At 42.2% G+C, this 25,442-nt stretch overlaps 1 pseudogene; it reads right to left on the bottom strand.

The window, feature by feature from the left end:
* Window positions 1-24,462: 24,462 nt before the first annotated feature.
* Window positions 24,463-24,580, bottom strand: LOC126199950 (5S ribosomal RNA; annotated as a pseudogene).
* Between the last annotated feature and the right edge of the window lie 862 nt (window positions 24,581-25,442).

The raw sequence follows: 25,442 nt of genomic DNA, 5'->3' as shown, positions 1-25,442 counted from the left end.
TGTAAGATTAGGAGCTGATGACCTTAGCAGTTAAGTCCCATAAGATTTCACACACATTTGAACATTTATGTTTACTCGTTGTTAATATCTCCTCTATTCTCTCAAACACTCTCTCTCTCTGACACTATCGCCAAAGGGCCCTTCTATTCCACTCCCCCAAAACTTTATAAACAAATCTAGCGGTTTCCAATGACGCTACATTTTCTCTTTTAATTGATCCTGTCTTTATTCTCTATCATTCCACTCACCACCTATGAAACCGTATTCTTTGATCTCCCCTTCCCTATAACCCATTCTTCGTTCTGAGAACAGTCCTTCCAAATCTCTCGGTCCTAAGATAAAACGAACCGTGGCACACATCTAAGTAAGCAATACTTTGCAACCATTTCACGCTTATATTTTGCACTTCTGCACTTCTATCCATTCCCAGATCCCGCCCTCCTTCCTGTTACGCGTCCCTTGACATCTGCATCTACATCTAAATGAATACTCTGCAATTCATAATTATGTGCTTGGCAGGGGGTTCTGTGGTCTGATGGATTAATCTTGTATAGATGTGTAAAACGTGTAGGTTAACATCTCACGTCAGGCGTAGATTTTTAACACACCCAAGTAGCCCTCCTTCACCTCTAGTAACGCCAAGTGCAGAACGCCAGTAAGCTCCGTAGTTCAATATCCGCAGTAAAGATAACATCCCTTCGCTGCCGACTGGGCATTCGTTTGAGCAGTGACAGGCAGAGACTCCGTCACCAGGAAGTCGTCGTAAACTAGAAAACGTATTTCATTTAATGAATCTATGGCCATGTAAGTTCACAAGGCTCTTACTTTATTTGAAACTGAGACGCTGAAAATTGTGGTACTGGACTGGGTTTAGAATTCGATGTCACTGTGTTCCCGAAGATTGCAAACTCTTCTAGGCGTCCTCGAAAGGCACCTATCTGGTTTCGCATCCTGATAGGCACAAAATATTCCTTATTTCATTTCAAGCCCTAGCATGTGCACTCCGAACTACTGGTGAAAAATAGTTGCATTTTCAACGTCTCTTCATACGTTGTCAGCTGTAACGTGTTCGTTTCAACTCACAGCCACATGATGAGCTTTTTATCACAACATTACAAGATCAAACGTTTCCTTACATCTTTTCAAGTTCAAAAATTCCTCTCCATCCTACTGGTGAAAACGGATTAGGGTTTGACGATGTGTTCGTTGTGATCACCAACGGCGACATGTCGTGGATTCAACTTCTAGCCAGCAGAGTATTTTCCATCACGGCAATGAAAGTACAAACATGCCAATCCTAGCTATTATTGAAAAAGAATTTGTTAGTTAAAATTTCCTCATGACCACGTGTGCGGGGTTTGAAATCCATTCAGCACAGAACTTTTCGTCGCCTAATGTCTTGCTAAACATGCGTCCATCTCGCTACTGGTGAACAAACAATGGCTATTTATCGGCTGTTCATGGCTAGAAAACGACGGTGCTAGATGCTGGGTTCGAATCCCAGTCAGGCAAAAACCATTCTATCGTCAATTAAGGTTCCAGCATTTCGCTATTGGTGAAAACATTTGATACTTAACTTCTGATTTTATGTACAGTCGCGCTCAAAAGTATCCGAACGACCTGAATTGCATTTCACCTGATTCCCATGCGACCTATAAACGCAGCTGTCTAACGGGTCCTCTAATCACACCTTGGTACAGTCGTTTGACTATTGAAAATGGTTCCAACAAATCAGCACTAGAAAACACAGCTCTGTATCGCAATAACTCAAGATGTAAAGTAATACCACGATACTACAAATATCAGGGAACACCTCATCACAGATATGACTGTCCTCAAGGCTTGTAAGCTCACATTTATTGCAATAAATGACATACGTGAAATGTTAGCACTCTCATTATTATGTCAGACAGGTAACGCACGCAGTAAGTTCGTCATATTCATGATTTCCTCTTCAGAGTAACATAGTATACTTATTATTTAACACAAAATGTCATTAAAAATTTACGTTATTCACGAGCAGCTAGTTGAGAATATGTATGAACTTCAAATGACACGATGAACCGCCTCGTTCTGCATATGGATTCAAACCCGGGTCATGCAGGCTAGGCATTTGTGGCCGTGCGGTTCTAGGCACATCAGCCCGGAACCGCGTGACTGCTACGGTCACAGGTTCGAATCCTGCCTCGGGCATGGATGTGTGTGATGTCCTTAGGTTAGTTGGCTTTAAGTAGTTCTAGGTTCTAGGGGACTGATCACCTCAGATGTTGAGTCCCATAGTGCTCAGAGCCATTTGAACCAATCATGCAAACTAAAATTTCGTGGCTGACGGAAATTAACAGTCATTCCTGAATGGCTCTGAGCACTATGGGACTCAACTGCTGAGGTCATTAGTCCCCTAGAACTTAGAACTAGTTAAACCTAACTAACCTAAGGACATCACAAACATCCATGCCCGAGGCAGGATTCGAACCTGCGACCGTAGCGGTCTTGCGGTTCCAAGTCATTCCTGACTAGGCATAAAGAGAGTGATATACACTCCTGGAAATTGAAATAAGAACACCGTGAATTCATTGTCCCAGGAAAGGGAAACTTTATTGACACATTCCTGGGGTCAGGTACATCACATGATCACACTGACAGAGCCACAGGCACATAGACACAGGCAACAGAGCATGCACAATGTCGGCACTAGTACAGTGTATATCCACCTTTCGCAGCAATGCAGGCTGCTATTCTCCCATGGAGACGATCGTAGAGATGCTGGATGAAGTCCTGTGGAACGGCTTGCCATGCCATTTCCACCTGGCGCCTCAGTTGGACCAGCGTTCGTGCTGGACGTGCAGACCGCGTGAGACGACGCTTCATCCAGTCCCAAACATGCTCAGTGGGGGACAGATCCGGAGATCTTGCTGGCCAGGGTAGTTGATTTACACCTTCTAGAGCACGTTGGGTGGCACGGGATACATGCGGACGTGCATTGTCCTGTTGGAACAGCAAGTTCCCTTGCCGGTCTAGGAATGGTAGAACGATGGGTTCGATGACGGTTTGGATGTACCGTGCACTATTCAGTGTCCCCTCGACGATCACCAGTGGTGTACGGCCAGTGTAGGAGATCGCTCCCCACACCATGATGCAGGGTGTTGGCCCTGTGTGCCTCGGTCGTATGCAGTCCTGATTGTGGCGCTCACCTGCACGGCGCCAAACACGCATACGACCATCATTGGCACCAAGGCAGAAGCGACTCTCATCGCTGAAGACGACACGTCTCCATTCGTCCCTCCATTCACGCCTGTCGCGACACCACTGGAGGCGGGCTGCACGATGTTGGGGCGTGAGCGGAAGACGGCCTAACGGTGTGCGGGACCGTAGCCCAGCTTCATGGAGACGGTTGCGAATGGTCCTCGCCGATACCCCAGGAGCAACAGTGTCCCTAATTTGCTGGGAAGTGGCGGTGCGGTCCCCTACGGCACTGCGTAGGATCCTACGGTCTTGGCGTGCATCCGTGCGTCGCTGCGGTCCGGTCCCATGTCGACGGGCACGTGCACCTTCCGCCGACCACTGGCGACAACATTGATGTACTGTGGAGACCTCACGCCCCACATGTTGAGCAATTCGGCGGTACGTCCACCCGGCCTCCCGCGTGCCAACTATACGCCCTTGGTCAAAGTCCGTCAACTACACATACGGTTCACGTCCACGCTGTCGCGGCATGCTACCAGTGTTAAAGACTGCGATGGAGCTCCGTATGCCACGGCAAACTGGCTGACACTGACGGCGGCGGTGCACAAATGCTGCGCAGCTAGCGCCATTCGACGGCCAACACCGCGGTTCCTGGTGTGTCCGCTGTGCCGTGCGTGTGATCATTGCTTGTACAGCCCTCTCGCAGTGTCCGGAGCAAGTATGGTGGGTCTGACACACCGATGTCAATGTGTTCTTTTTTCCATTTCCAGGAGTGTACTTCATTTTTGGACAGTATCAGTTAGCAAATATCAACTTTGAATTACAGAACGTAACTTCTTTAACGGACGCGAATTCGTACCCAGCATGTATTGTCCCTCTAATGAACTACGAGAGTTGTTAAATATTGCTTCTTCACAAGTAACTTACTTGAAATGCAGTGAGGTAAAGCTTTGTGTTGTACAGGGATTCGAACCCAGAAGCTAATCGGATTGTTATCGAAGCACAATCAACTTTGATATATCAGATTATCTCAGCAGTAGCTAGATGTATTAAATGAAATGACGAGACGAAACATTAATTTTTCCTTCCCAGGACTCAAACCCGGCACGTATCGCTGTTATATTCTAGAGAAAGGGAACGTTAAGTATAGGTTTGTTACACCAGCAGCGACATGTGAGCATGATTGAACTAGAAATAATATGACGAAGTGTTCAGTGCTGACTGAGAATCGAACCCCAAACATATCGTTGTTGACTACACACAAAGAGACGACACTTACCAAGCTTTTCTCCACCAGCAGCTCGGAATAACATCCTTGAACTTACAGTGATCTCGAAAATAGTTCTGTGTCTCACTGAGAGTCAAAAACGTCAGATATCGTTAGTTTGACAACGAATGAAAATGCATTAAGAATAAAAATTATTATCCTCCAGCAGATAGGTGTTCTCATGCTAGAGCTTGATAATACATAGTGAAAAGTTTGGTCCTGGGCCAGTATTCCAACCCATTCATGCGCAATATGTGGAGATGTTGAGGAATGTGCAGTTTTGAACAAACAACAAGTTGTAGTCGAGCTGTATTGTCACGAAGGGATCAAATTCCGCGTTAAGGGCGGTTTGAGTTGCGTTCCCTGATCGGAACCAATTTTATCGACATACAGAAGCTCAAATAAAAGATGGAATAAGTGTCTTGTGACCATACACAGGGTTTGTTTCGTCACTAGAAATAAATAACTAGTATAAGAAAGGTTACTGGTGATAGAGCTTCTACATGTCGCCACTCCTTACTTTATTGTGGTTCCAACTAACGTCTACTTGGTAGAGAAGGAATATCATGTTTAATGTGATTTTCAGACCACAATTCCATTATACCCTCTTCAATTGGCGTAGCCAGAAGAGAATAGAATCTGCCTCTCCCTATAAAAAAAAGAAATCGGCAGAAGTTGGAATCCAAACGAGACCATCATCATATGAAACTATCATCAGTCCAACAGACCACCAGACCCTCTTCGGGGTGACTCAGTTCTCTATCATAACACCGTTGCGGCACACAAGATGAGAATTCTGACACACAGGCTCTCTGTAGTGGTTTGCAGGATGTTCAGTACATTCATTTACTTGGTTGACCGAATCGCCATGAACTAGCTGCCTCGGCTACCCAGTGCATACATTCGACTCTATTTTGTAATCATCGAAATAAAATAACGTAACTGCCACCTACACAGAACTACCAACAGTGTAGGATGCAGAAATTTAAATAGGAAGTGTTCCTTTCCATTTGAACTACTCTATTGCGCAATCTGTTTGTTGAAACCATCGTGCAGTGCAAAAGAAATGCTGTAACTGTCTGTCTCTCAGAAGTCTAGATCCGGCCATATGCATTATCCCACAGCACTGTGGAATGCCGAAGTTCTGGAGGAACTGCTGTTCACTTCCACAGGTGCTGTAGTTACGTCACAGCTAGTAAAGTAACGGTAAGCATCGCGCACTGTTGATAAGACGTCGCGTGTTCTGTTACATTCGTTACAATTTTTTTTTTTTTAAACGCAATTCTGCTGTCTGCTGAAGTAATCAGTTTAATGGAACTTTGAAAATAATTCTCTTCACTTCTCAACCCAAAATAGTCACATATGGAAAAAAGGCTAACTTCTGCGTCATTTTGTTCTTTTCAGGTTTAATAGAAGGCCAGGCAGCAGATGCTTTTGTATTATGTATGGGGAGAGCCCATCATGCCAAAATAGTCAGAAAAGTATTTTCTGCATTAGCTGTCGTCTGGTTGTGGCATTTTATTCTTCTTCAAACTTTGTTTGACAGCTTTACCTCAGAACAAGTTTTCTACATGCATGTAATCAATAAACTGCATGTGCATTGTCAGACTGTTATAGATAACATCAAAGAATTCGCATATATCGTTGATGATTAATTTCTCTCTCATGTTTAGCATTGTTTTAACAACACTAAAAGAAACCTTTCTAAAACTGTGCACTGTATTGTAAGAAATGAAATAACACTACCCACGATAACCTTACGACGAAAGTCTGTTTTAACAAAACTGGGTATCTGTACACAAGCGTGCCTCTATCTGCACAAATTAGTAAAATACTACTCACTTAGATTTCGATTGGGTCTGTGTTTAAATGTTATGCTGTGACATACTCAACAGGTATGCAAATGTGGCATTTCATAAATAAAGTTATGTATTCCTAGAAACCCAAAATTTGCTGATCAGCAGCGGAAAGAGGCGTTACCTATTGTGCAGCATTGTAAGTTTTTCACCATTGCACTATGAGCTGAAAGTATTTTCTTGCGATTTGCTAATCAATTTATTTCCTTCATACTTATCAGCCTGGCATGGGTGTCTTAAGTGAAGAACATTTTTGACTTTCGTATCGTTGACGGTCGATTCGAATTTCTTCAGAGACGCTTGTATTGTGTGGCAGCTTGGCAGTCAGAAAGCCGAGATCTACGACCATTAACACAACTTACTGAGTCGAGTGCCAAGAGGATTTGATGTGTAAAGGTTTTCTTCTGATTTTGTTACAGAATTTTGTCTGGGAATTCGCAGCTCCATGAAATAATACACAAAAAAAGCTCGCATGCGCTGCCTCTACCACAATTAGAACTGACGATTTTCTTCACCGTTGGAACACGAGACACGGGCGGTACCACGGGGCTACGGACACACTGCTGCCAGCACGCCAATCTCGTCATGGTATTCGTCGCTCAGCCTCATAACACATAGTGAAAGATATTAAAAGTTGACACTTATGTGAAAATAGCATTCCTTTAGCCAAAAAATTGAAATTTCTGTCTCAGTGTCTTAGTTTACGGGAGGATTATATACCACGAGTCACTCAAATGGAAAGGGAATATCAAGTGAATTTAGCGAGTCAGTTCAGTACCATACGCGGAAGTGATTGCACTGTCACAGTGTTGCCAAATGTTTGTAACGATGTTGCCAATTCTCAGCTGTGCTAGTAACAGCTCTATAGCGTTATAGGAGGAGAATCCTCTACTCGTGTCATAGGAGGATACGGAGAGGAGGCGCGGGGTTTGGTTAATATGCAGCGTTTTCTCCTACCAGCTGTGTCAAACATTCGGGTGTGTAATCTTCCGTCACGATTACAGTTTCCCACAAAATATATACGAATAAAACACTTACCTTGTTTCTTTGCTACAGAAGTATTTTCAGTACAATAAAAAGTCTTTGGAAATCAACTTTGCCAACCTTTCACGAAAAGTAAGGTAACAAACACTTTGAACCTCGAAATCGATTACATCTATGTGCAGTCTTGTGATCATACAAGTAGAATTTCATGAATTGCACGAAAATGTAGAAAAATGTTGGTGCGAATGGAAGCTGTAAGAAACACATCTAATTATTCTGTACCACGTAATAATCAATTCATTTGATAATTCAGAAGAAAAGAAACTAAAAATTATGCCCATTAAGACAGAAACTAAAGCGCACATGCGGGCACTGTGCAGATCTGCGCTTTTTCATCTTCTGATCTACACAAATAATTTATACTAACCAGCGTATTCATTGCTTTCGTAATGTTTCCCTCTTGTTTAGTCTTCTTATGATGAACTGGATCCACACCCATGAGTCTGATTTTTCTTTTTACCCTTCCATCTACTATCTTTGTGTGTTATTGTTCGGTGTTCAAAAAGCAAAATATTATATCTGCTCCCACGAGGTATTAAAATAGGTCGCAAAAAGGCTAACGAATTATAATCAGATTACAGTGAGACACCAATTTGTCTGTCGACGTGGTGTTAAGTGGACAGAAATAGTGGGGTGTTATTGTCGGCTTTTCTTATTGAGATTTTCATATTACCCTGACACAAGACGCCTAGATAAATGTGTATATTCTCCGTGACGAAACATCCCACATTCCATTCATCCTGATCCATTCGTTACGTGCATCGGCGGCAATGAGTGATAGGAAAGCTGTTGTGGGGTGACGAATAACAATAACAATGGTAGTAATTACAAATCAATAATCAAGGATGTTTTCTGCATTACAGACGATTAACAAAATAACCAAAAATGGCTGAGTGTTTAATTGGCGCACTGAGTAGGTGTTCTTACCACATTGTTACTGAATTCTGTTCTAGTTGTTTGCAGAGAGAAAACAAAGAACCCCGTAGCCATACATATCGCTAGTACAACGAGATATTACCTATCAATTATCCTTGCTTTACATCACGAGACGAACATGGCGTCACTGAGTTGATATTTGAAATACATTTCTGTTTTCTCTCTCTTTCTCTCTCTCTTTATTTTTATTTTTATTTTTTGATGAAAGCATCGAGCAGCGTGTAATAAGCAAGTAGGCATATAACGTGTTTACAGTTATTTTCATCGGGATACATAATGCAAAAATGCAACTTTTAAGTGTGTTATTGCGTAATTTCAGTTATTGACAGTCTATTCGTGAGCTTGCTCGTATTCAGTGTTGTGAAACCTATCACAGAAGCAAGCAAAACACAAATATTTATTGCACCATGCGCAACACATAAACGAAATCTCGCTGCACTGACGGGTTGTCCGATATATTGCACGGAAAACATATCTGATTCATGTTGCTAAATACAGCTCTATCAGATATCAATTTGGAAGCGTACCAAGTGTATAAAAGTATATCTTGAAATACGCAGAAAGGCCCATAGAGGTATTCGACTGAAACATAGCCATGACCAAAATTGTAAATGGGGTCGACAGCATCGTCGTGTGCCACCTTGACAAGTCGAACGGTGACAGTGCTCGGCCGGTTACTTACGTTTACTGGTATCAAAGCTACAGCATGAAAACACAAAAATGTTAATAACCCGAAGATCATTAGTTTTGGAACCCATAAAAGTAAAGAAGTCATCAGTCGCATGAGTGGTTTGAACACCATAGTGCTTTAATAGGCACGGTCTTGTTGGAGGTGGTACGCTGTAGCTTTCATCCAACCTTTCAGTTGACTTACTTAGCCAGTTAATAGGTGGACCTACAGTTTTACGTGGCTTTCGGACCACAGTGCAACTCGGCATTTTTCACATCAACAAACACTGCCCCAGGGGAAATATGTGCAAAACGGCACATAAAAATCGTGGGACTGGTGAGGGATCGAACGTGAGACCTTCGTATCCATAGTCTTACTCTTTATCACCTTGACACCATGCAGCCAACACTGTGGTTTGTGCTTGTCATTAAAATTAAGGATCTCTCGTTTGTGCCTGCGTTGGCAGTTGCGTGTCCCTTAGGAGACCTTACCTTTGGGATTACCCTCGTTTACGTGTGTGTAAACCCTTCCAATGCCCAGTCAAGAAAGACAAGGATACCTAGTCTAGCTTCAATATTACAAATACGCCTCAGTTTGTGGATGAACGCAGACTTGGGTTGATAATCAATCGGTTCAAATGGCTCTGAGCACTATGGGACTTAACACCTATGGTAATCAGTCCCCTAGAACTTAGAACTACTTAAACCTAACTAACCTAAGGACATCACACAACACCCAGTCATCACGAGGCAGAGGGTTGATAATCATTTTGAATATTTATCAGTACTGTACCCATTGGTGTGAAACTCGTGTTCTACCAATGATTCCCACAGCTACAGGAACACTACTTTAATACCTCTTACACAAAATACTTACGCAGAGCTATCAGACGAAAAGATCAACCTGACACAAACTGTGGGAAGTTTGTTTTACAACCTTCGTACCTAGATAAAGAGCTTTCCCTATTTGAGATATCTGTGAACGTTGCTGCATAAGACGATTTAAGAAGAAACTAAATTCCTTCAGCTACGCCAATGTTTAAAGAAATCGTGTTAACAACACTAAATCGTGGTTTGTAAATCGTTTACCAGCCGTACTCTGCCGCATTTCGCTGGTTCGAAGGCAGAAAGCTTACTGACAAATTTCACAGAAGAAAAAGGGGGACGAAATGTGACCCACTGGAAGATCATGTTATTTTATTTAAATGATTACAAGACCAGGTAAAACGAACAGTGAGGTTGTCAGTAAAAGCACATTACTGTTGTCAGTATGATGTAGCACTGCCCAGGGCCAGTAATGATAAAGGACCCGTTTAAATCAGGCATAATGTATACAGAAGTGGAAGAGGGAGCACCACGATATTCAACAATCCGTATGCATTGCACACACACAGAAATTACTGTTACAGTGTACTTATGGAGCCCAATGGGTAATAGCGTATTTCCCGGTGATAAAGAGCACTGGCAAAAAGTATTTGCTACATAAGGTTACTTAAACTGGTGTCACTCTGAGCGAGAATTTATGATCAGCGTAAGGTCAATGGGTCGGATGCGGGTTTTGCAACTGTGAAATACTTTTCCACATTACAGAAGCGAATATTAAATGTGAACTAATACTGCGAAAATTTTGAACTTGGTTTGATTAGAATGAAGATCTTTCTGTTTATAGCAAAGGAAAACAATTGATTTTCTAAAACATTCTCTGTCATGCACAACTTGAAACAGGTCACGTCGATCAAATCATATAGAAGAACTGACAGCTACGTATATCAGAAGGCAGTAAGATCCCTTGGCTTTTGGTTTGGCAGTATTCGACAGCCATTTCTAGGCGCAGGTAAATGAAGTAGAAAGACAGTGCGTTTTTGTTAACAAGTGACATCTTCATCAATTACTTCAATTTTAATGTAATCTACGAGTAATTGCTGATGTTTGATATTAACATGAAAAGAATTCCGTAAACAGGGAAAGAACCTGTTCTTGGACGACTACTTCTATAATGACGAAAAGGACTTAAATGATCTTCAAGCACATGTGTTCCAGCAGCGGCATGAAGAAAATGATAGTAATAATGACGGTGATAATCGAATTATCCGGTAACTTCACACTTCACAGTGGATTTTCTCGAACTAAGAAATTTCCTGAATTAGTGAAAATTTCAAAATGGCTTCAAATCTAGGCTATGACGCCTAGAAGAGTCTTTATATTCTGCGGACATGAGAATAGCATAATCTCCACGTCAATTGCTTGCTTATACTTAACCATTTAATAGACTCGCGTTTTTTCCAACCGTGACTAGTTTAGTAAGCTAAGCACATCATCCATTACAGCACACTCCTGGGGCTGGGAAATGTGGCCACAATGGTCTGGTGGAACGAACTATCACAAGTGCAATGCGTGGGTTCAGGCATTTACTTTTAAGAGGCACAAACAGATTTGCTTTACCTCTGGCAACCTCAAGAGAAAGCTTTTATAATCCAGAATCCGCATTAAACATCACGTTCCTTCATTCCAAACTGGGCAGAGCCGGTTGACGTTGGAAAATGACATAGATGGAGGTCAGGGTAAACAGATATACTGTCACCAGTAAACTTACGTACATTAGAAAATTTTATTTTATTTGATGAACTGATAGCCATCTAAAGGAACAGGGCTCTTATTTTATATGCACTTTATTGAACTAGAGACGTTGAAAAATTTGGTGCTGGACTGTGATTCGAATTCGTATCTCTTCTTTCGAGGATCTGAATCTCTCGGAACAGTATAGTTCAATCATTTCATTCCTTTTCCCAAGACTGCATTCTTCTCTAGGTCTCCTCCTAAGGTAAATATGTGCGTCCGAATCCTGATCCAGTACAAAAATATTGATAATTTCATTTCAAGCCCTGTCACGTGCACACCGATCTGCTAGTGAAAATTAACGTGCATGTTTAATGTCTGTTCATGTTGCCAACAATTTCTGGACAAACACGCACACATCTTACCGTTGGTGAGTAAGCAACTGATACTTAAGCAATATTCGTGGACAATAAAGAAGAACGATAGAAGTGCGGTTCGGTTGTCGCTCAGGCACAAAAATTTTTCTCCTTAATTTATATTCAAACACCTAGTAGCTGGCAAGAAAAACCGATACGTAACATTTGATTTTACTTAGTTAACAATCCGATTACGTCTTGGTTTCGTATCTCCGTCGCAGAACTTCACATCATGCGCTTCATCTTTAAATGCATACACACTTCGTTACTTCTGAATTGAGGTATATCAGACATCTTTCATGGTTAGTTAACAGGGATGAAAGGGTCTTGATAGGAGTCCCGGTTTATTACAAAACCTGTCGTCTTTTATTTTCAAATTTAGATTTGGTTACTGATATAGGCGAAAATTTCGGTACTTCATGACTCTTCATGGACAGTAAGTAATATGATTAGATTAGATTAATACTTGTTCCATAGATCATGAATACGACATTTCGTAATGATGTGGAACGAATCTTTTTAATGAAAGATTTCTTTACATACAAGTATTCAATGTCTTTACAACAAATTTTTACCCTCTCTCTCTCTTTATCTCTCTCGCTCTCTTCTCTCTCTCTATCTCTCTCTCTCTCACACACAGACACACACCCACATTCTCTTTTTATTTTTATTTGTTTGTTGTGCTCGACTATCGGCGAGGCACGAAAACGTCCGTGAATGTGTTTCTTAGTTTTGAGTACAGTTACGAAAGAAATATAACAACAACTATGAGAGTTACTGATATATGATGCTCTGTTTGCAGTCAGTTCTGAGTATTATTAGCAACTAAGCTCCAGTCCCTAAACCTAGTTACAGAAATGCGAATCAGACGCATTACGTATTCCAGGCCGTAGCAGCCGCGTCTTTGAGGCGCCAGCTATGGTCACTTCCCAGCCCGCTGTAGGTTCACATCGGTTCGTCTTCTTCCTGCTGGTAATGTAACTGAGATTTGGCGACAACGCAAGGTATGTTTGGCAACTCTGTGATCGGCGAGTTACTTCCTGGTGTGCACGGAATTAAGCCACAAAGTTCACTTGATTTCTCGTGTCTTTTCCATTGAATAACCTGAGTTGTTATCGCTTGAGGTGTAACAGAAGATCGTAAATATACGGTTTTCAGCCCAGCAAAGTCACTGAACGTGGCAATCGCTACTATTCTTGTCCTGTAAATAGCGGTTTACGAGTTCTAGTCACTATCGGCCTCGTAAGAGGAAGGCATAAACCGTACCTATCAGCTAGCTCTGTGTTGACGTGCTGACCTGTAGAAACGCGACTGTTATGGTTCGCGGTTCCAGTCTCGCAGAGTGTAACATTTTTATCCCTTCTGTGTAAGAGCTGCAAGCAGTCAGATCAAACATCGAAAAGCAAATCGCAAGAAAATACTTTCAGCACATAGTGCAATGGTGAAAAACTTACAATGCTGCACAACAGGTAACGCCTCTTTCCGCTGCTGACGAGCAAATTTTGGGTTTCTAGGAATACGTAACTTTATTTATGAAATGCCACATTTGCATATCTGTTGAGTAAGACACAGCATACCATTTAAACACAGACCCAATCGAAATCTAAGTGAGAAGTATTTTACTAATTCGTGCAGATAGAGGCACGCTTGTGTACAGATACCTAGTTTTGTTGAAACAGACTTTCTTCGTAAGGTTATCGTGGGTAATTTTATTTCGTTTCTTATAATACAAAGCACAGTTTTCGTAAGGTTTCTTTTAGTGTTGTTAAAACAATACTAAACATGAGAGAGAAATTAATCATCAACGATATATGCGAATTCTCTGATGTTATCTATAACAGTCTGACAATGCACATGCAGTTTATTGATTACATGCATGTAGAAAACTTGTTCTGAGTTAAAGCTGTCAAACAAAGTTTGAAGAAGAATAAAATGCCACAACCAGACGACAGCTAGTGCAGAAAATACTTTTCTGACTATTTTGGCATGATGGTCTCTCCCCATACATAATACAAAAGCTTCGAGACGCATCTGCTGCCTGGCCTTCTATTAAACCTGAAAAGAACAAAATGACGCAGAAGTTAGCCTTTTTTCCACATGCGACTATTTTGGGTTGAGAAGTGAAGAGAATTATGTTCAAAGTTCCATTAAATTGATAACTTCAGCAGACAGCAGAATTGCGTTTAAAAAAAAAATGTAGTAGCGAATGTAGTAAAACACGCGACGTCTTATCAACAGTGCGCGACGCTTACCGTTACGCTACTCGCTGTGACGTAACTACAGCACCCGTGGAAGTGAACAACAGTTCCTCCAGAACTTCGGCATTCCACAGTGCTGTGAGATAATGCGTATGGCCGGATCTAGACTTCTGAGAGACAGACAGTTACAGAATTTCTTTTGCACAGCACGATGGTTTCAACAAACAGATTGCGCAATAGAGTAGTTCAAATGGAAAGGAACATTTGCTATTTAAATTTCTGTATCCAACACTGTTGGCGGTTCTTTGTAGGTGGCAGTTACGTTATTTTATTTCGATGATTACAAAATAGAGTCGAATGTATGCACTGGGTAGCCAAGGCAGCTAGTTCATGGCGATTCGGTCAACCAAGTAAATGAATGTACTGAACATCCTGCAAACCACTACAGAGAGCCTGTGTGTCAGAATTCTCATCTTGTGTGCCGCAACGGTGTTATGATAGAGAACTGAGTCACCCCGAAGAGGGTCTGGTGGTCTGTTGGACTGATGATAGTTTCATATGATGATGGACTTGGTTCAATTCCAACCTATTATGATTTTTTTTTTTTTTTGTATAGGGAGAGGCAGATTCTATTCTCTTCTGGCTACGCCAAGTGAAGAAGGTATATTGGCATTGTGTTCTGAAAATCACATTAAACATGATATTCCTTCTCTACCAAGTAGACGTTAGGTGGAACCACAATAAAGTAAGGAGTGGCGACATGTAGAAACTCTGTCACCAGTAACCTTTCTTATACTAGTTATTTATTTCTAGTGACGAAACAAACCCTGTGTATGGTCACAAGACACTTATTCCATCTTTTATTTGAGCTTCTGTATGTCGATAAAATTGGTTCTGAACTGCGAATGCAACTCAAGCCGCCCTTAACGCGGAATTTGATCCCTTCGTGACAACACAGCTCGATTACAACTTGTTGTTTGTTCAAAACTGCACATTCCTCAACATCTCCACATATTGCGCATGGATGGGTTTGAATACTGGCCCAGGACCAAACGTTTCACTATGTATTATCAAGCTCTAGCATGAGAACAACTATCTGCTGGAGGATAATATTTTTTTTTCTTAATGCATTTTCATTCGTTGTCAAACTAACGATATCTGACGTTTTTGACTCCCAGTGAGACACAGAACTATTTGCGAGATCACTGTAAGTTCAAGGATGTTATTCCGAGCTGCTGGTGGAGAAAAATTCGGTAAGTGTCGTCTCTTTGTGTGTAGTCAACGACGATATGTTTGGGGTTCGATTCTCAGTCAGCACTGAACACTTCGTCATATTACTTCTAGTTCAAACATGCTCACATGTCGCTGCTGGTGTAACAAACCTATACTTAACGTTCCCTTTCTCTAGAATATAACAGCGATACGTGCCGGGTTGGAGTCCTGGGAAGGAAAAATTAATGTTTCGTCTCGTCATTTCATTTAATACATCTAGCTACTGCTGAGATAATCTGATATATCAAAGTTGATTGTGCTTCGATAACAATCCGATTAGCTTCTGGGTTCGAATCCCTGTACAACACAAAGCTTTACCTCACTGCATTTCAAGTAAGTTACTTGTGAAGAAGCAATATTTAACATCTCTCGTAGTTCGTTAACAGGGACAATAGATGCTGGGTACGAATTCGCGTCCGTTAAAGAAGTTACGTTCTGTAATTTAAAGTTGATATTTGCTAACTGAGACTGTCCAAAAATGAAGTATATCACTCTCTTTATGCCTAGTCAGGAATGACTGTTAATTTGCGTCTGTCACGAAATCTTAGTTTGCATGACCTGGGTTTGAATCCATATACAGAACGAGTCGGTTCGTCGCGTCATTTGACGTTCATACATATTCTCAACTAGCTGCTCGTGAATAACGTCAATTTTTAATGACATTTGGTGTTATATAACAAGTATGGCATGTTACTTTGAAGAGGAAATCATGATTACGCCGAACTTACTGCGTGCATTACCTATCTGACGTAATAATGAGAGTGCTAACAATTCAGGTTTGTCAGTTATTGCAATAAATGCGAGCTTACAAGCCTTAAGGACAGTCTTATCTGTGATGAGGTGTTCCCTGATATTTTTAGTATCGTGGTATTACTTTACATCTTGATTTATTGCGATACAGAGCAGTGTTTTCCAGTGGTGACTGTTGGAACCATTTTCAATAGTCAAACGACTGTATCAAGGAGTGATTAGTGGACGTGCTAGACAGTTGCGTTATGCGGGTTGCATGGGAATCAGGCAAAATGCAATCCAGGTAGTTCGGATACTTTTGAGGATGACTGTACTTCGTTAATAATCCGGTTAGGTGCTGGGTTCGCATCCCTGTCACAAGCTTTATATGATGGCATTTCAATTTTAAACATGAGCATACCTTGTTCCTTGTGAATGGCACCATATTAAACGTGTTATGACAGGATTCCCAGTTCAGTACAAACATTTTCGTCAATTATTTTCAGAATCTGAATTGATAACTGATACTGGTGCAAACATCTACACTTCACATCTTTTTATGCCTAGTGATCGGGTCTCAATAAGGCACAAACAAAGCTTAGCTTAGTTAGCAATGGCTATAGGTGCTGGGTTTGAATCCAGGACCAGAACGACGACGTTGGTCATGTCATTTGAAGTTCAAATTTGTGTACACGTAGCTGTTGATATGTTACGAGAACAATGATATTACTGGTGATTCGCTGTTAATGTTGAGATTTCCTTAGAGTGCTTGTTGCCGTTAATCGCGTTTTTCTACTGGTTCGTCCAATATCCAGTTTCCAGAGCCACTCGCCGTTGAGCGACCTTCAGCATGTGGATGGAAAATCTTTTAGAGAGCGAAAAACTTTTTTCCAATTGTTGTACAGCTATGTAACTCGATATATTGTCTCAAGTATTTAATTTTGACTAAGGATTATTGTACGATATACGTAAAATAATCTGTTTCCTCAGAACTTTTGGAATGTCACTTGTTGTAATTAAGGTTAGATTATGAGTGTTATGGGGAGTCTCATTGCTAAGAATGTGTTTTCTAATACATTTTGTATGACGATATTAGTTGACACATAGACTGACTGCCATAAAGACCTTTGGTCTCTTAGTAGTCTCTTGCGGTACCCATTGTGTCTAGTCAAACGACTGTACCCCACGGGGTTTTGGTGTTTAGAGGACCTGCAACACAGCTACGTTATGTTGGTTGTATTCGGCAGTGACCCCCTTTTTTTGCTGTCAGATGTACATTTTACGAGCATTACGTTACAGCTGTGAAGGAGCGGAGAAAAGGAAATGGATTATAAGCACTTTCAGCGCTATCAATGCGGCTTAGCTTGAAGTTTGTTTCGCTTTCGAGTTACTGTGAAACACACAATCCTGGAACTTGGTCTTAACGACAAAAACATTATTTTTAAATCACAAGGCAAAGGAAAATAAACATCAAAACTAAAAAAAATCGAAAAGAAAACACACAACACTACACAGAAATTTGCTTTCATTTGGAAAATTTAAGTATCGTGTGTGTACTGTTCATTACAAGGCGGTTGTTTCTTATTTTAGAATAATTACTTGCAAAACTATTTCCTTATATGAGAACATGTTTTTAAAATGATTTCTCTCATGTCGTTACCACAGGTGCATGTTTCTGAAAAGCGATAATAGTCAAACGTATTCCCAGGAACTGTTTGAAGACTTGGCTATGATACATGCTGCTTAGAAGCACACATCCAAAGTCATCAGATACGACTGTAGGAGACATCGTTCAATTAATTAGATAATTGCTCTTGGGCACCTCTCTCCAGATAGAGTGTGTATGAATTAATCTGTTTATCCTACTTGCAGTGAAATCAGCACTAACAAGAAGTGCTTTACATTTATCCCACCCACTTACTACTCTTAATAAACTGTGAAATACGTAACCTCCACTCTTAACTCATATACAGATGTTTCTACTTTATTTGTATGTTCATGAACGTGCTCTAAATTCCTAATAGACATTTGTTCATGAGGTGTTGCTACAGAACTCAGTGTCAAGTCTTTCGCACAGAAGCCCGCATACAACGCAGGTTTCATTTTCAGCACACTCATTATTTTCATTTTTTTCGGTGTCTAAAATCTGCGAAACTGACACACGGTAACTTGCACCACACATTTCTCCGTAGTGACCAAACCCACTCCCTTAAAAGTTACGTAACAACAATTGTTTGCAGCCCACAATAGTGTTGGAAATGTATTCAGTTAAATGAGTGGCTGTAGTTGTCGTATGTAGCGAGGAACAAAGTGTATCACATGTCAATTTTCCAGTATATCTTGACAGATGTATAGATGGTGATAAGTTTTTCCAGTCGACTACGAAGTTGGCGAAGCTTGTTAAGAACAAATATCGGCATCATCAACACAGTGTATTTGCTTCTTGGAGCGGCGATTTTGTTTTACTAGAATTTTGTTTCAGCACACAGAGACATGTAGGATGGTTGTCCAGGAAACAAAGAATGAAACATGGTTCAAATGGCTCTGAGCACTATTGGACTTAACTTCTGTGGTCATCAGTCCCCTAGAACTTAGAACTACTTAAACCTAACTAACCTAAGGACAACACACACATCCATGCCCGAGGCAGGATTCGAACCTGCGACCGTAGCGGTCGCACTGTTCCAAACTGTAGCGCTTAGAGCCACTCGGCCACCCCGGCCGGCAAACAAACAATGAACAAATTTCCTTTACTTCACTGTATGGTCACAAATTTTTGACATTAGACTACAGGTTTCGGTCTATAATGACCAGCTTCAAATCTGTTTTATAAAAAGATGGTCATTATAGATCGAGAGCGGTAGTCTGATGAAAAAAATTTGTGACGATAGACGTGAAGTGAAGGAAATTTATTCTATATTCTGGTCACTGTTCAGTTCGCGACTATGTCGCAGTTTGTGAAAGAATGAACAGCATTCAGTACCAGCTTGGGAATTCTCCCGAACTGTTAACACAGAACTACTTGCTATTCTATTTTATCTTTAGGAATTATGTGATTCTCGGCGAAATGCTTAACAGAACTACAAAATTCCTCTTAGGTTTGAAAACTGCTTAACCTGAGTGTTTGCGTCTTCAGGAAATCAAAGTATTGAAATATTTTCCTCATTATTCGTCCTGTAATTTGCAGAACAACGTGGTACACAGAAAGTACGCCCCACTCCTAACACCTAGAACAAGTATCAGAAAACGTGTTACAGAAGATTAAGCAAAGATTATGCTCAGCCAGTATCTTTGTCAGTTTGAGGACTGTTTCCTAATATGAAGACACAACAGTCTTGAAACAACTTCAACTCATGGAAAGTTCAGCTACAGGCGATGGTTCCCACACTGTTCCTAAAGCCTATCTGATTGTATGAATCCCGCAGGCACACAGCATGGCGTCACGGGGACTACTTCTCCGTTGTCGCAGGCTCTGTATCGTGTAGCTATGCTCCGCTTCCCGGAGCAGCAGTGAAGTCAATGAATAGCAATCTCATGCTAACTCATATTGACGTTTTCCGCGTCACAGACGTCACCCATATTTAGCTCCAGTGTGTTAAAAAATAGGAGAGATCCTCGATCCACTGATATGTTTCTGTTTTCTGGCTGCCTTGTGTTGTGGCATTATGAAAGGCGGCAGGTAGTTGTGAGTAATCCTGTACATCCGTATTTGTCCAGAGGCAGGTATTGCCCTCCGGCTGTCCGTGCGTCGTCAAGACAGGGACCGCCCCGCCGAGCTGCCGGCCGGTCGCCAGCCGGAGCATCTGTCCGCCGGAGCAATATCTGGCAGCGCGACCCCAGACAGGGCCGGGCCAAATTAGATTTGAGCCGGGAGGGCGCGGGGAGACGGCTATTAGAGGCACTTCACCCCGCGATGAGAGGCTGGGGCCGGCCCCAGAAGAAGACGAAGAAGAAGGAGGAGGAGCAGAAGAAGAAAGAGGAGCCGAAAGGAGGAGAGCGGCAGCGGCCGGAGGAAGCAGTCGAGAGGCAGGAGGACGAGGGGTGAGAATGGCGTCCAGAAGATTTGTTATGACACGAGGCCTGGTCGGGGGAGCGACACACGCGACGTCTGGAGTGCCGATGCTCTATTCCAGGGGGCGCCGAAGTCTTCGGGGCAGTTCCCTCTCAGCCCGCCGCTCTCTAGCAGGCTTCCCTGGAGTGCGAACATATCTGTATACACTGCTTGTAACAGAGGTCCGACAGTGTAGACAATAATAACCAAAAGCCGTCGTTCCCTTTGAAATGATGAACTCTTCTGAGATTAGAAACAGAGCTTACTTTACAGTACCGGGTGATCAAAAAGTCAGCATAAATTGGAAAACTGAATAAATCACGGAATAATGTAGATAGAGAGGCACAATTTGACACACATGCTTGGAATGACATGGGGTTTTATTAGAACCAAAAAACACAAAAGTTCAAGAAATGTCCGACAGATGGCGCTTCATCTGATCAGAATAGCAATAATTAGCATAACAAAGTAAGACAAAGCAAAGATGATGTTCTTTACAGGAAATGCTCAATATGTCCACCATCATTCCTCACAATAGCTGTGGTCGAGGAATAATGTTGTGAACAGCACTATAAAGCATTTCCGGAGTTATGGTGAGGCATTGGCGTCGGGTGTTGTCTTTCAGCATCCCTAGAGGTGTCGGTCGATCACGATACACTTGCGACTTCAGGTAACCCCAAAGCCAATAATCGCACGGAATGAGGTCTGGGAACCTGGGAGGCCAAGCATGACGAAAGTGGCGGCTGAGCACACGATCATCACCAAACGAAGCGCGCAAGAGATCTTTCACGCGTCTAGCAATATGGGGTGGAGCGCCATCCTGCATAAACATCGTACGTTGCAGCAGGTGTTTATCAGTAAGGTTGGGGATGATGCGATTTTGTAACATATCGGCGTACCTATCGCCGGTCACGGTAGCAGTTGGAAAATCAGAATCACGCATTTCTTCGAAGAAAAAAGGCCCGATAACGGTAGATGTGGTAAATCCAACCCATACTGTGACTTTCTCGTCGTGCAATGGAGTTTCCACGACAGTTCTAGGATTTTCGGTAGCCCAAATTCTGCAGTTGTGGGCGTTGACAGACCCTCGAGCGTGAAATGAGCTTCGTTGGTCCACAACGCGTTACTCAATCAATCGTCATCTTCCGCCATCTTTTGAAACGCCTACACTGCAAATGCGCTTCACTAAATCGCCAGGTAACAGTTCATGATGCCGATGGATTTTGTACGGATAGCATCGGAGGGTACGCCTCAGTGCCAACCGAACAGTAGTGTATGGAATGCCGGTGCGACGTGCGACTGCACGAGCGCTGACTTCCCCGTGCATAGAAGAACCCGCTACAGTCTCCATTTCTTCCAGAACTGTCTCAGCAGCATTATGCCTTGTGCTCGGTCGGCCACTACGGGGTCTATCATCTAAACATCCCGTGGCTTCGAACTTCGAAATCATTCTCGCCACAGCTGCATTTGTCAACGGTCCTTTACCCGTTCGAATCCCGTTCCTATAGGGACAGGATCTTAACGCTGAACTAGCACATTCCCCATTCTGATAATACAGCTTCACTAAGCCGGCCGCGGTGGTCTAGCGGTTCTAGGCGCTCAGTCCGGAACCGCGCGACTGCTACGGTCGCAGGTTCGAATCCTGCCTCGGGCATGGATGTGTGTGATGTCCTTAGGTTAGTTAGGTTTAAGTAGTTCTAAGTTCTAGGGGACTGATGACCACAGATGTTAAGTCCCATAGTGCTCAGAGCCATTTGAACCATTTTGAGCTTCACTAAAAGCGCCTTTTCAGGTAACGTCAACATGCGGCGACTGCTGGCGCATCTGATTCTCTCTCTCATTACAGCTCCTTTTATACACGATTGTCATGCGCAATCACTGATGTTTTGCTGTCAGCGCCATCTGTCGGACATTTTGTGAACTTTGTTTTTTTTGGTTCTAATAAAACCCCATGTCATTCTAAGCATGTTTGTCAATTTTTACCTCTCTATCTACATTATTCCGTGGTTTATTAAGTTTTCAAATTTATACTGACTTTTTGATCACCCGGTATATTTTATGCAATCTGTACTCCAGATAAATGAATTAAAACTAGTGCTGATAGTGTGCGAAGATTAATTAACTAGAACGATGTATCTGCCGACTGCCTAGCTTTTATATAAACTACCGACCGCCATACACCGTATGGTGGGTTTCCGAGTGTGTGTGTAGCTGCAGATTAAGTACGTAGCATTTCTATTATTAAAGGAGATATATACTCTGTATGAATTTAAGGTCATTGAGTACATTTCTTTTTAATAAAACAGTTTCGATCGCTTAATATACGGGCTGTCCTCGAAGGAGCACGACATTTTATGTTGTCGGATAAATACTCAATCGATAGAGACACTCTGAAAGACAAGATCCTCACAATTTCATGAGCAGCGTTGAGTCGCATTGCGACAAGTGCCAGTGACAGGGCACGCCTCTCTCGACGTGTTGAACTGTCCTGTTCAACTGATGCCTGCCGGCCGGTGTGGCCGAGCGGTTCTAGGAGCTACAGTCTGGAGCCGCGCGACCGCTACGGTCTCAGGTTCGAATCCTGCCTCGGGCATGGATGTGTGTAATGTCCTTAGGTTAGTTAGGTTTGAGTAGTTTTAAGTTCTAGGAGACTGATGACCTCAGACGTTAAGTCCCATAGTGCTCAGAGCCACTTTTGAACAGTTGCCTACCGATGCCGTTTTCCAGCAGGATGTTACCAACCCCCCGCGCTATCGTGGGGATGTTACCACATTTCTCCATGTAACGTTTCCAGATTGTTGAATTGGAGGGGGCAGTCCCGCCCCGTGACTCCCCTGTAGTGACCATGACACCTGTCTTGCTTGTGAACTTGGGCGAGAATTGAAGTACCGCTCCGACATCTCTCGAGCTTCAGATCATAGCCTCACTGAACTGAAGCAACGAGCTTGAAAATGTTTGCGATTCAGTGCAGTGTTGGACAAATAAAGTTTAAACCCCAATAAGTACTGAAATAGGCTGAAATCGAAACAAATAGGTTTTTTAGTCCCCCAGCCTGGACACACTTTATTTTTAACGTCGTTCAGCAGTATACCGGAATCATGAGATAAAAATTTAGAACATTTTAATGAGCTGACTAGATACAGCTGTCAGGAATCTGACGAATTGCATGTTTGCCATCACTTATAGAAATTACCTATCTATTATCTACTTGTTGCGGTCGTATCGAGCACCTTCATAGGAAGAAAAAAGAGTTGTGCATTAGATGGCTGTGCTATTCAACTTTCCATTGGAAACAACCAGAGTCATAAAATGTTTTCTGAACTACATATTGTAAGTAGGCTGTCTAGGTTTGTATGTTGGTAATGCCACGTAGTGCTCTGTATGAAAATCACTGACTGCGCTGTGTGCAGTCTATGGCTGGTTGGACTCATTGTTGGAATGTGCGCTCGTGTACTGTTGGGCTGTTGGATGTGAACAGCGCGTAGCGTTGGGCAGTTGGAGGTGAGCCGCCAACAGTGGTGGATGTGGGGAGAGAGATGCCAGAGTTTTGAGCGGACGATCTGGACGTGTGTCCGTCAGAAAAAGAAAATTTGTTTAATTGAATATCACAAAATTATATATATAATGACTTTTGAACGCTATTAAGGTAAATATATTGTTTGTTCTCTATCAAAATCTTTCAAATGTTAACTATGCCTATCAGTAGCTAGTGCCTTCAGTAGTTAGAATCTTTTATTTATCTGGCAATATTGACGCTCTCTGTATTGCAGTAGTCGAGTAACGAAGATTTCTATGAAGTAAGTGATTCATGAAAGGTATAGGTTATTGTCAGTCGGGGTCATTCTTTTTTAGGGATTATTGAAAGTCACATTGCCGTTGCGCTAAAAATATTGTGTGTCAGTTTAGTGATGATCAGAATAAGTAAAGAGAAAACTGTCTGAGTACATTGTGTATTACTCAGCTGTTTCTGTATCAAATAACATAAAATTTTTTCCAGCACTGTCATTCATAATTTTTCAAAAGGGACGCTTCAATATGATAGGCCATGATTTCGACACCAGCACTAAATTGATTTAAAAACTAAAACTAAAACTCCTTCCGAATAGTAGGCCATGAAGGCCCAACGATACTGACCGGCCGCCGTGTCATCCTCATCTCATAGGCATCACTAGATGCGGATATGGAAGGGCATGTGGTCAGCATAACGTTTTCCCAGCCGTATGTCAGTTTCCGAGACTGGAGGTAGCTCCTCAGTTTGTTTCAAAAGGGCTGAGTGTACCCCACTTGCCAACAGCACTTGGCAGACCGGATGGTCACCCATCCGAGTTCTAACCCAGCCCGACAGCGCTTAACTTCGGTGATCTGACGGGAACCGGTGTTACCAGTGCAGCATGGCCGTTGGCAACAAAATTGATTTCATCTCGATTAAACAGAACGATCCTTGACGTAGTAGCACCAGTGCATCTATTTGATGTATGTTTTCAATTTGCCGAAGTGTAGCAGCAACCGCCGAGTTGAGTAGACAACCCACGAGCAGCAAAAGTAGTTTATTTTTTTATACAGAGGCTTTTCTGAGGGTTTTCAAGTGCTTCTGCGAACAAATGAATTGTATCTGTGTATTTTACTGTGGTGACTAGTGTATAGTAACTCATTTTAAGCCTCTTCGTAGCTTTCGGTGCACCTGCATTGAGCGACCTGACTTTATAGTTCAGCATCACACCGCCGTAAGACCTACTCTCCCCTGATTTCAGTATGAATCTCTCAACCGTTAAGTACAGTGTAGTGCGCTAAGGTCGCAGGTTCGAATCCTCCGTCGGGAATGGATGTGTGTGATGACCTTAGGTTAATTAGGTTTAAGTCGTTCTAAGTTCTAGGGGACTGATGACCTCAGGTGTTAAGTCCCATAGTGCTCAGAGCCATTTGAACCACAGTGTAGTGTAGTGGCAGCCGCAGCGATTGATAGATGTGCCAGCAACAACAGTAGTAGTTCCAGTTTATACAGATGATTTAACTTCGTTCTCTATTTCAGGTGCTTCTACGACGAAGAGAATTGCATCTGTGTGTTTTACTGTCTTGACTAGGACAAACTAACTTATTCTAAGTTTTTGCTTGAATTTTATTGCATATGCATTATGTAATCTGACTTTGGAATGTAGTAAAAACCAGGAGTAACGTTACAGTAGAACGTAGATTGCATCCAACGACTATTTGGGTTAGATTTAGATTACTTGCTATATAAATGAAGATAATTAAAGACGAACAGGG

Source organism: Schistocerca nitens, chromosome 8, assembly GCF_023898315.1.
Source record: "Schistocerca nitens isolate TAMUIC-IGC-003100 chromosome 8, iqSchNite1.1, whole genome shotgun sequence".
NCBI classification, from domain to species: domain Eukaryota; kingdom Metazoa; phylum Arthropoda; class Insecta; order Orthoptera; family Acrididae; genus Schistocerca; species Schistocerca nitens.
The sequence above is the reverse complement of the archived record's forward strand: the minus strand, read 5'-3'. Positions and strand labels throughout refer to the sequence as shown.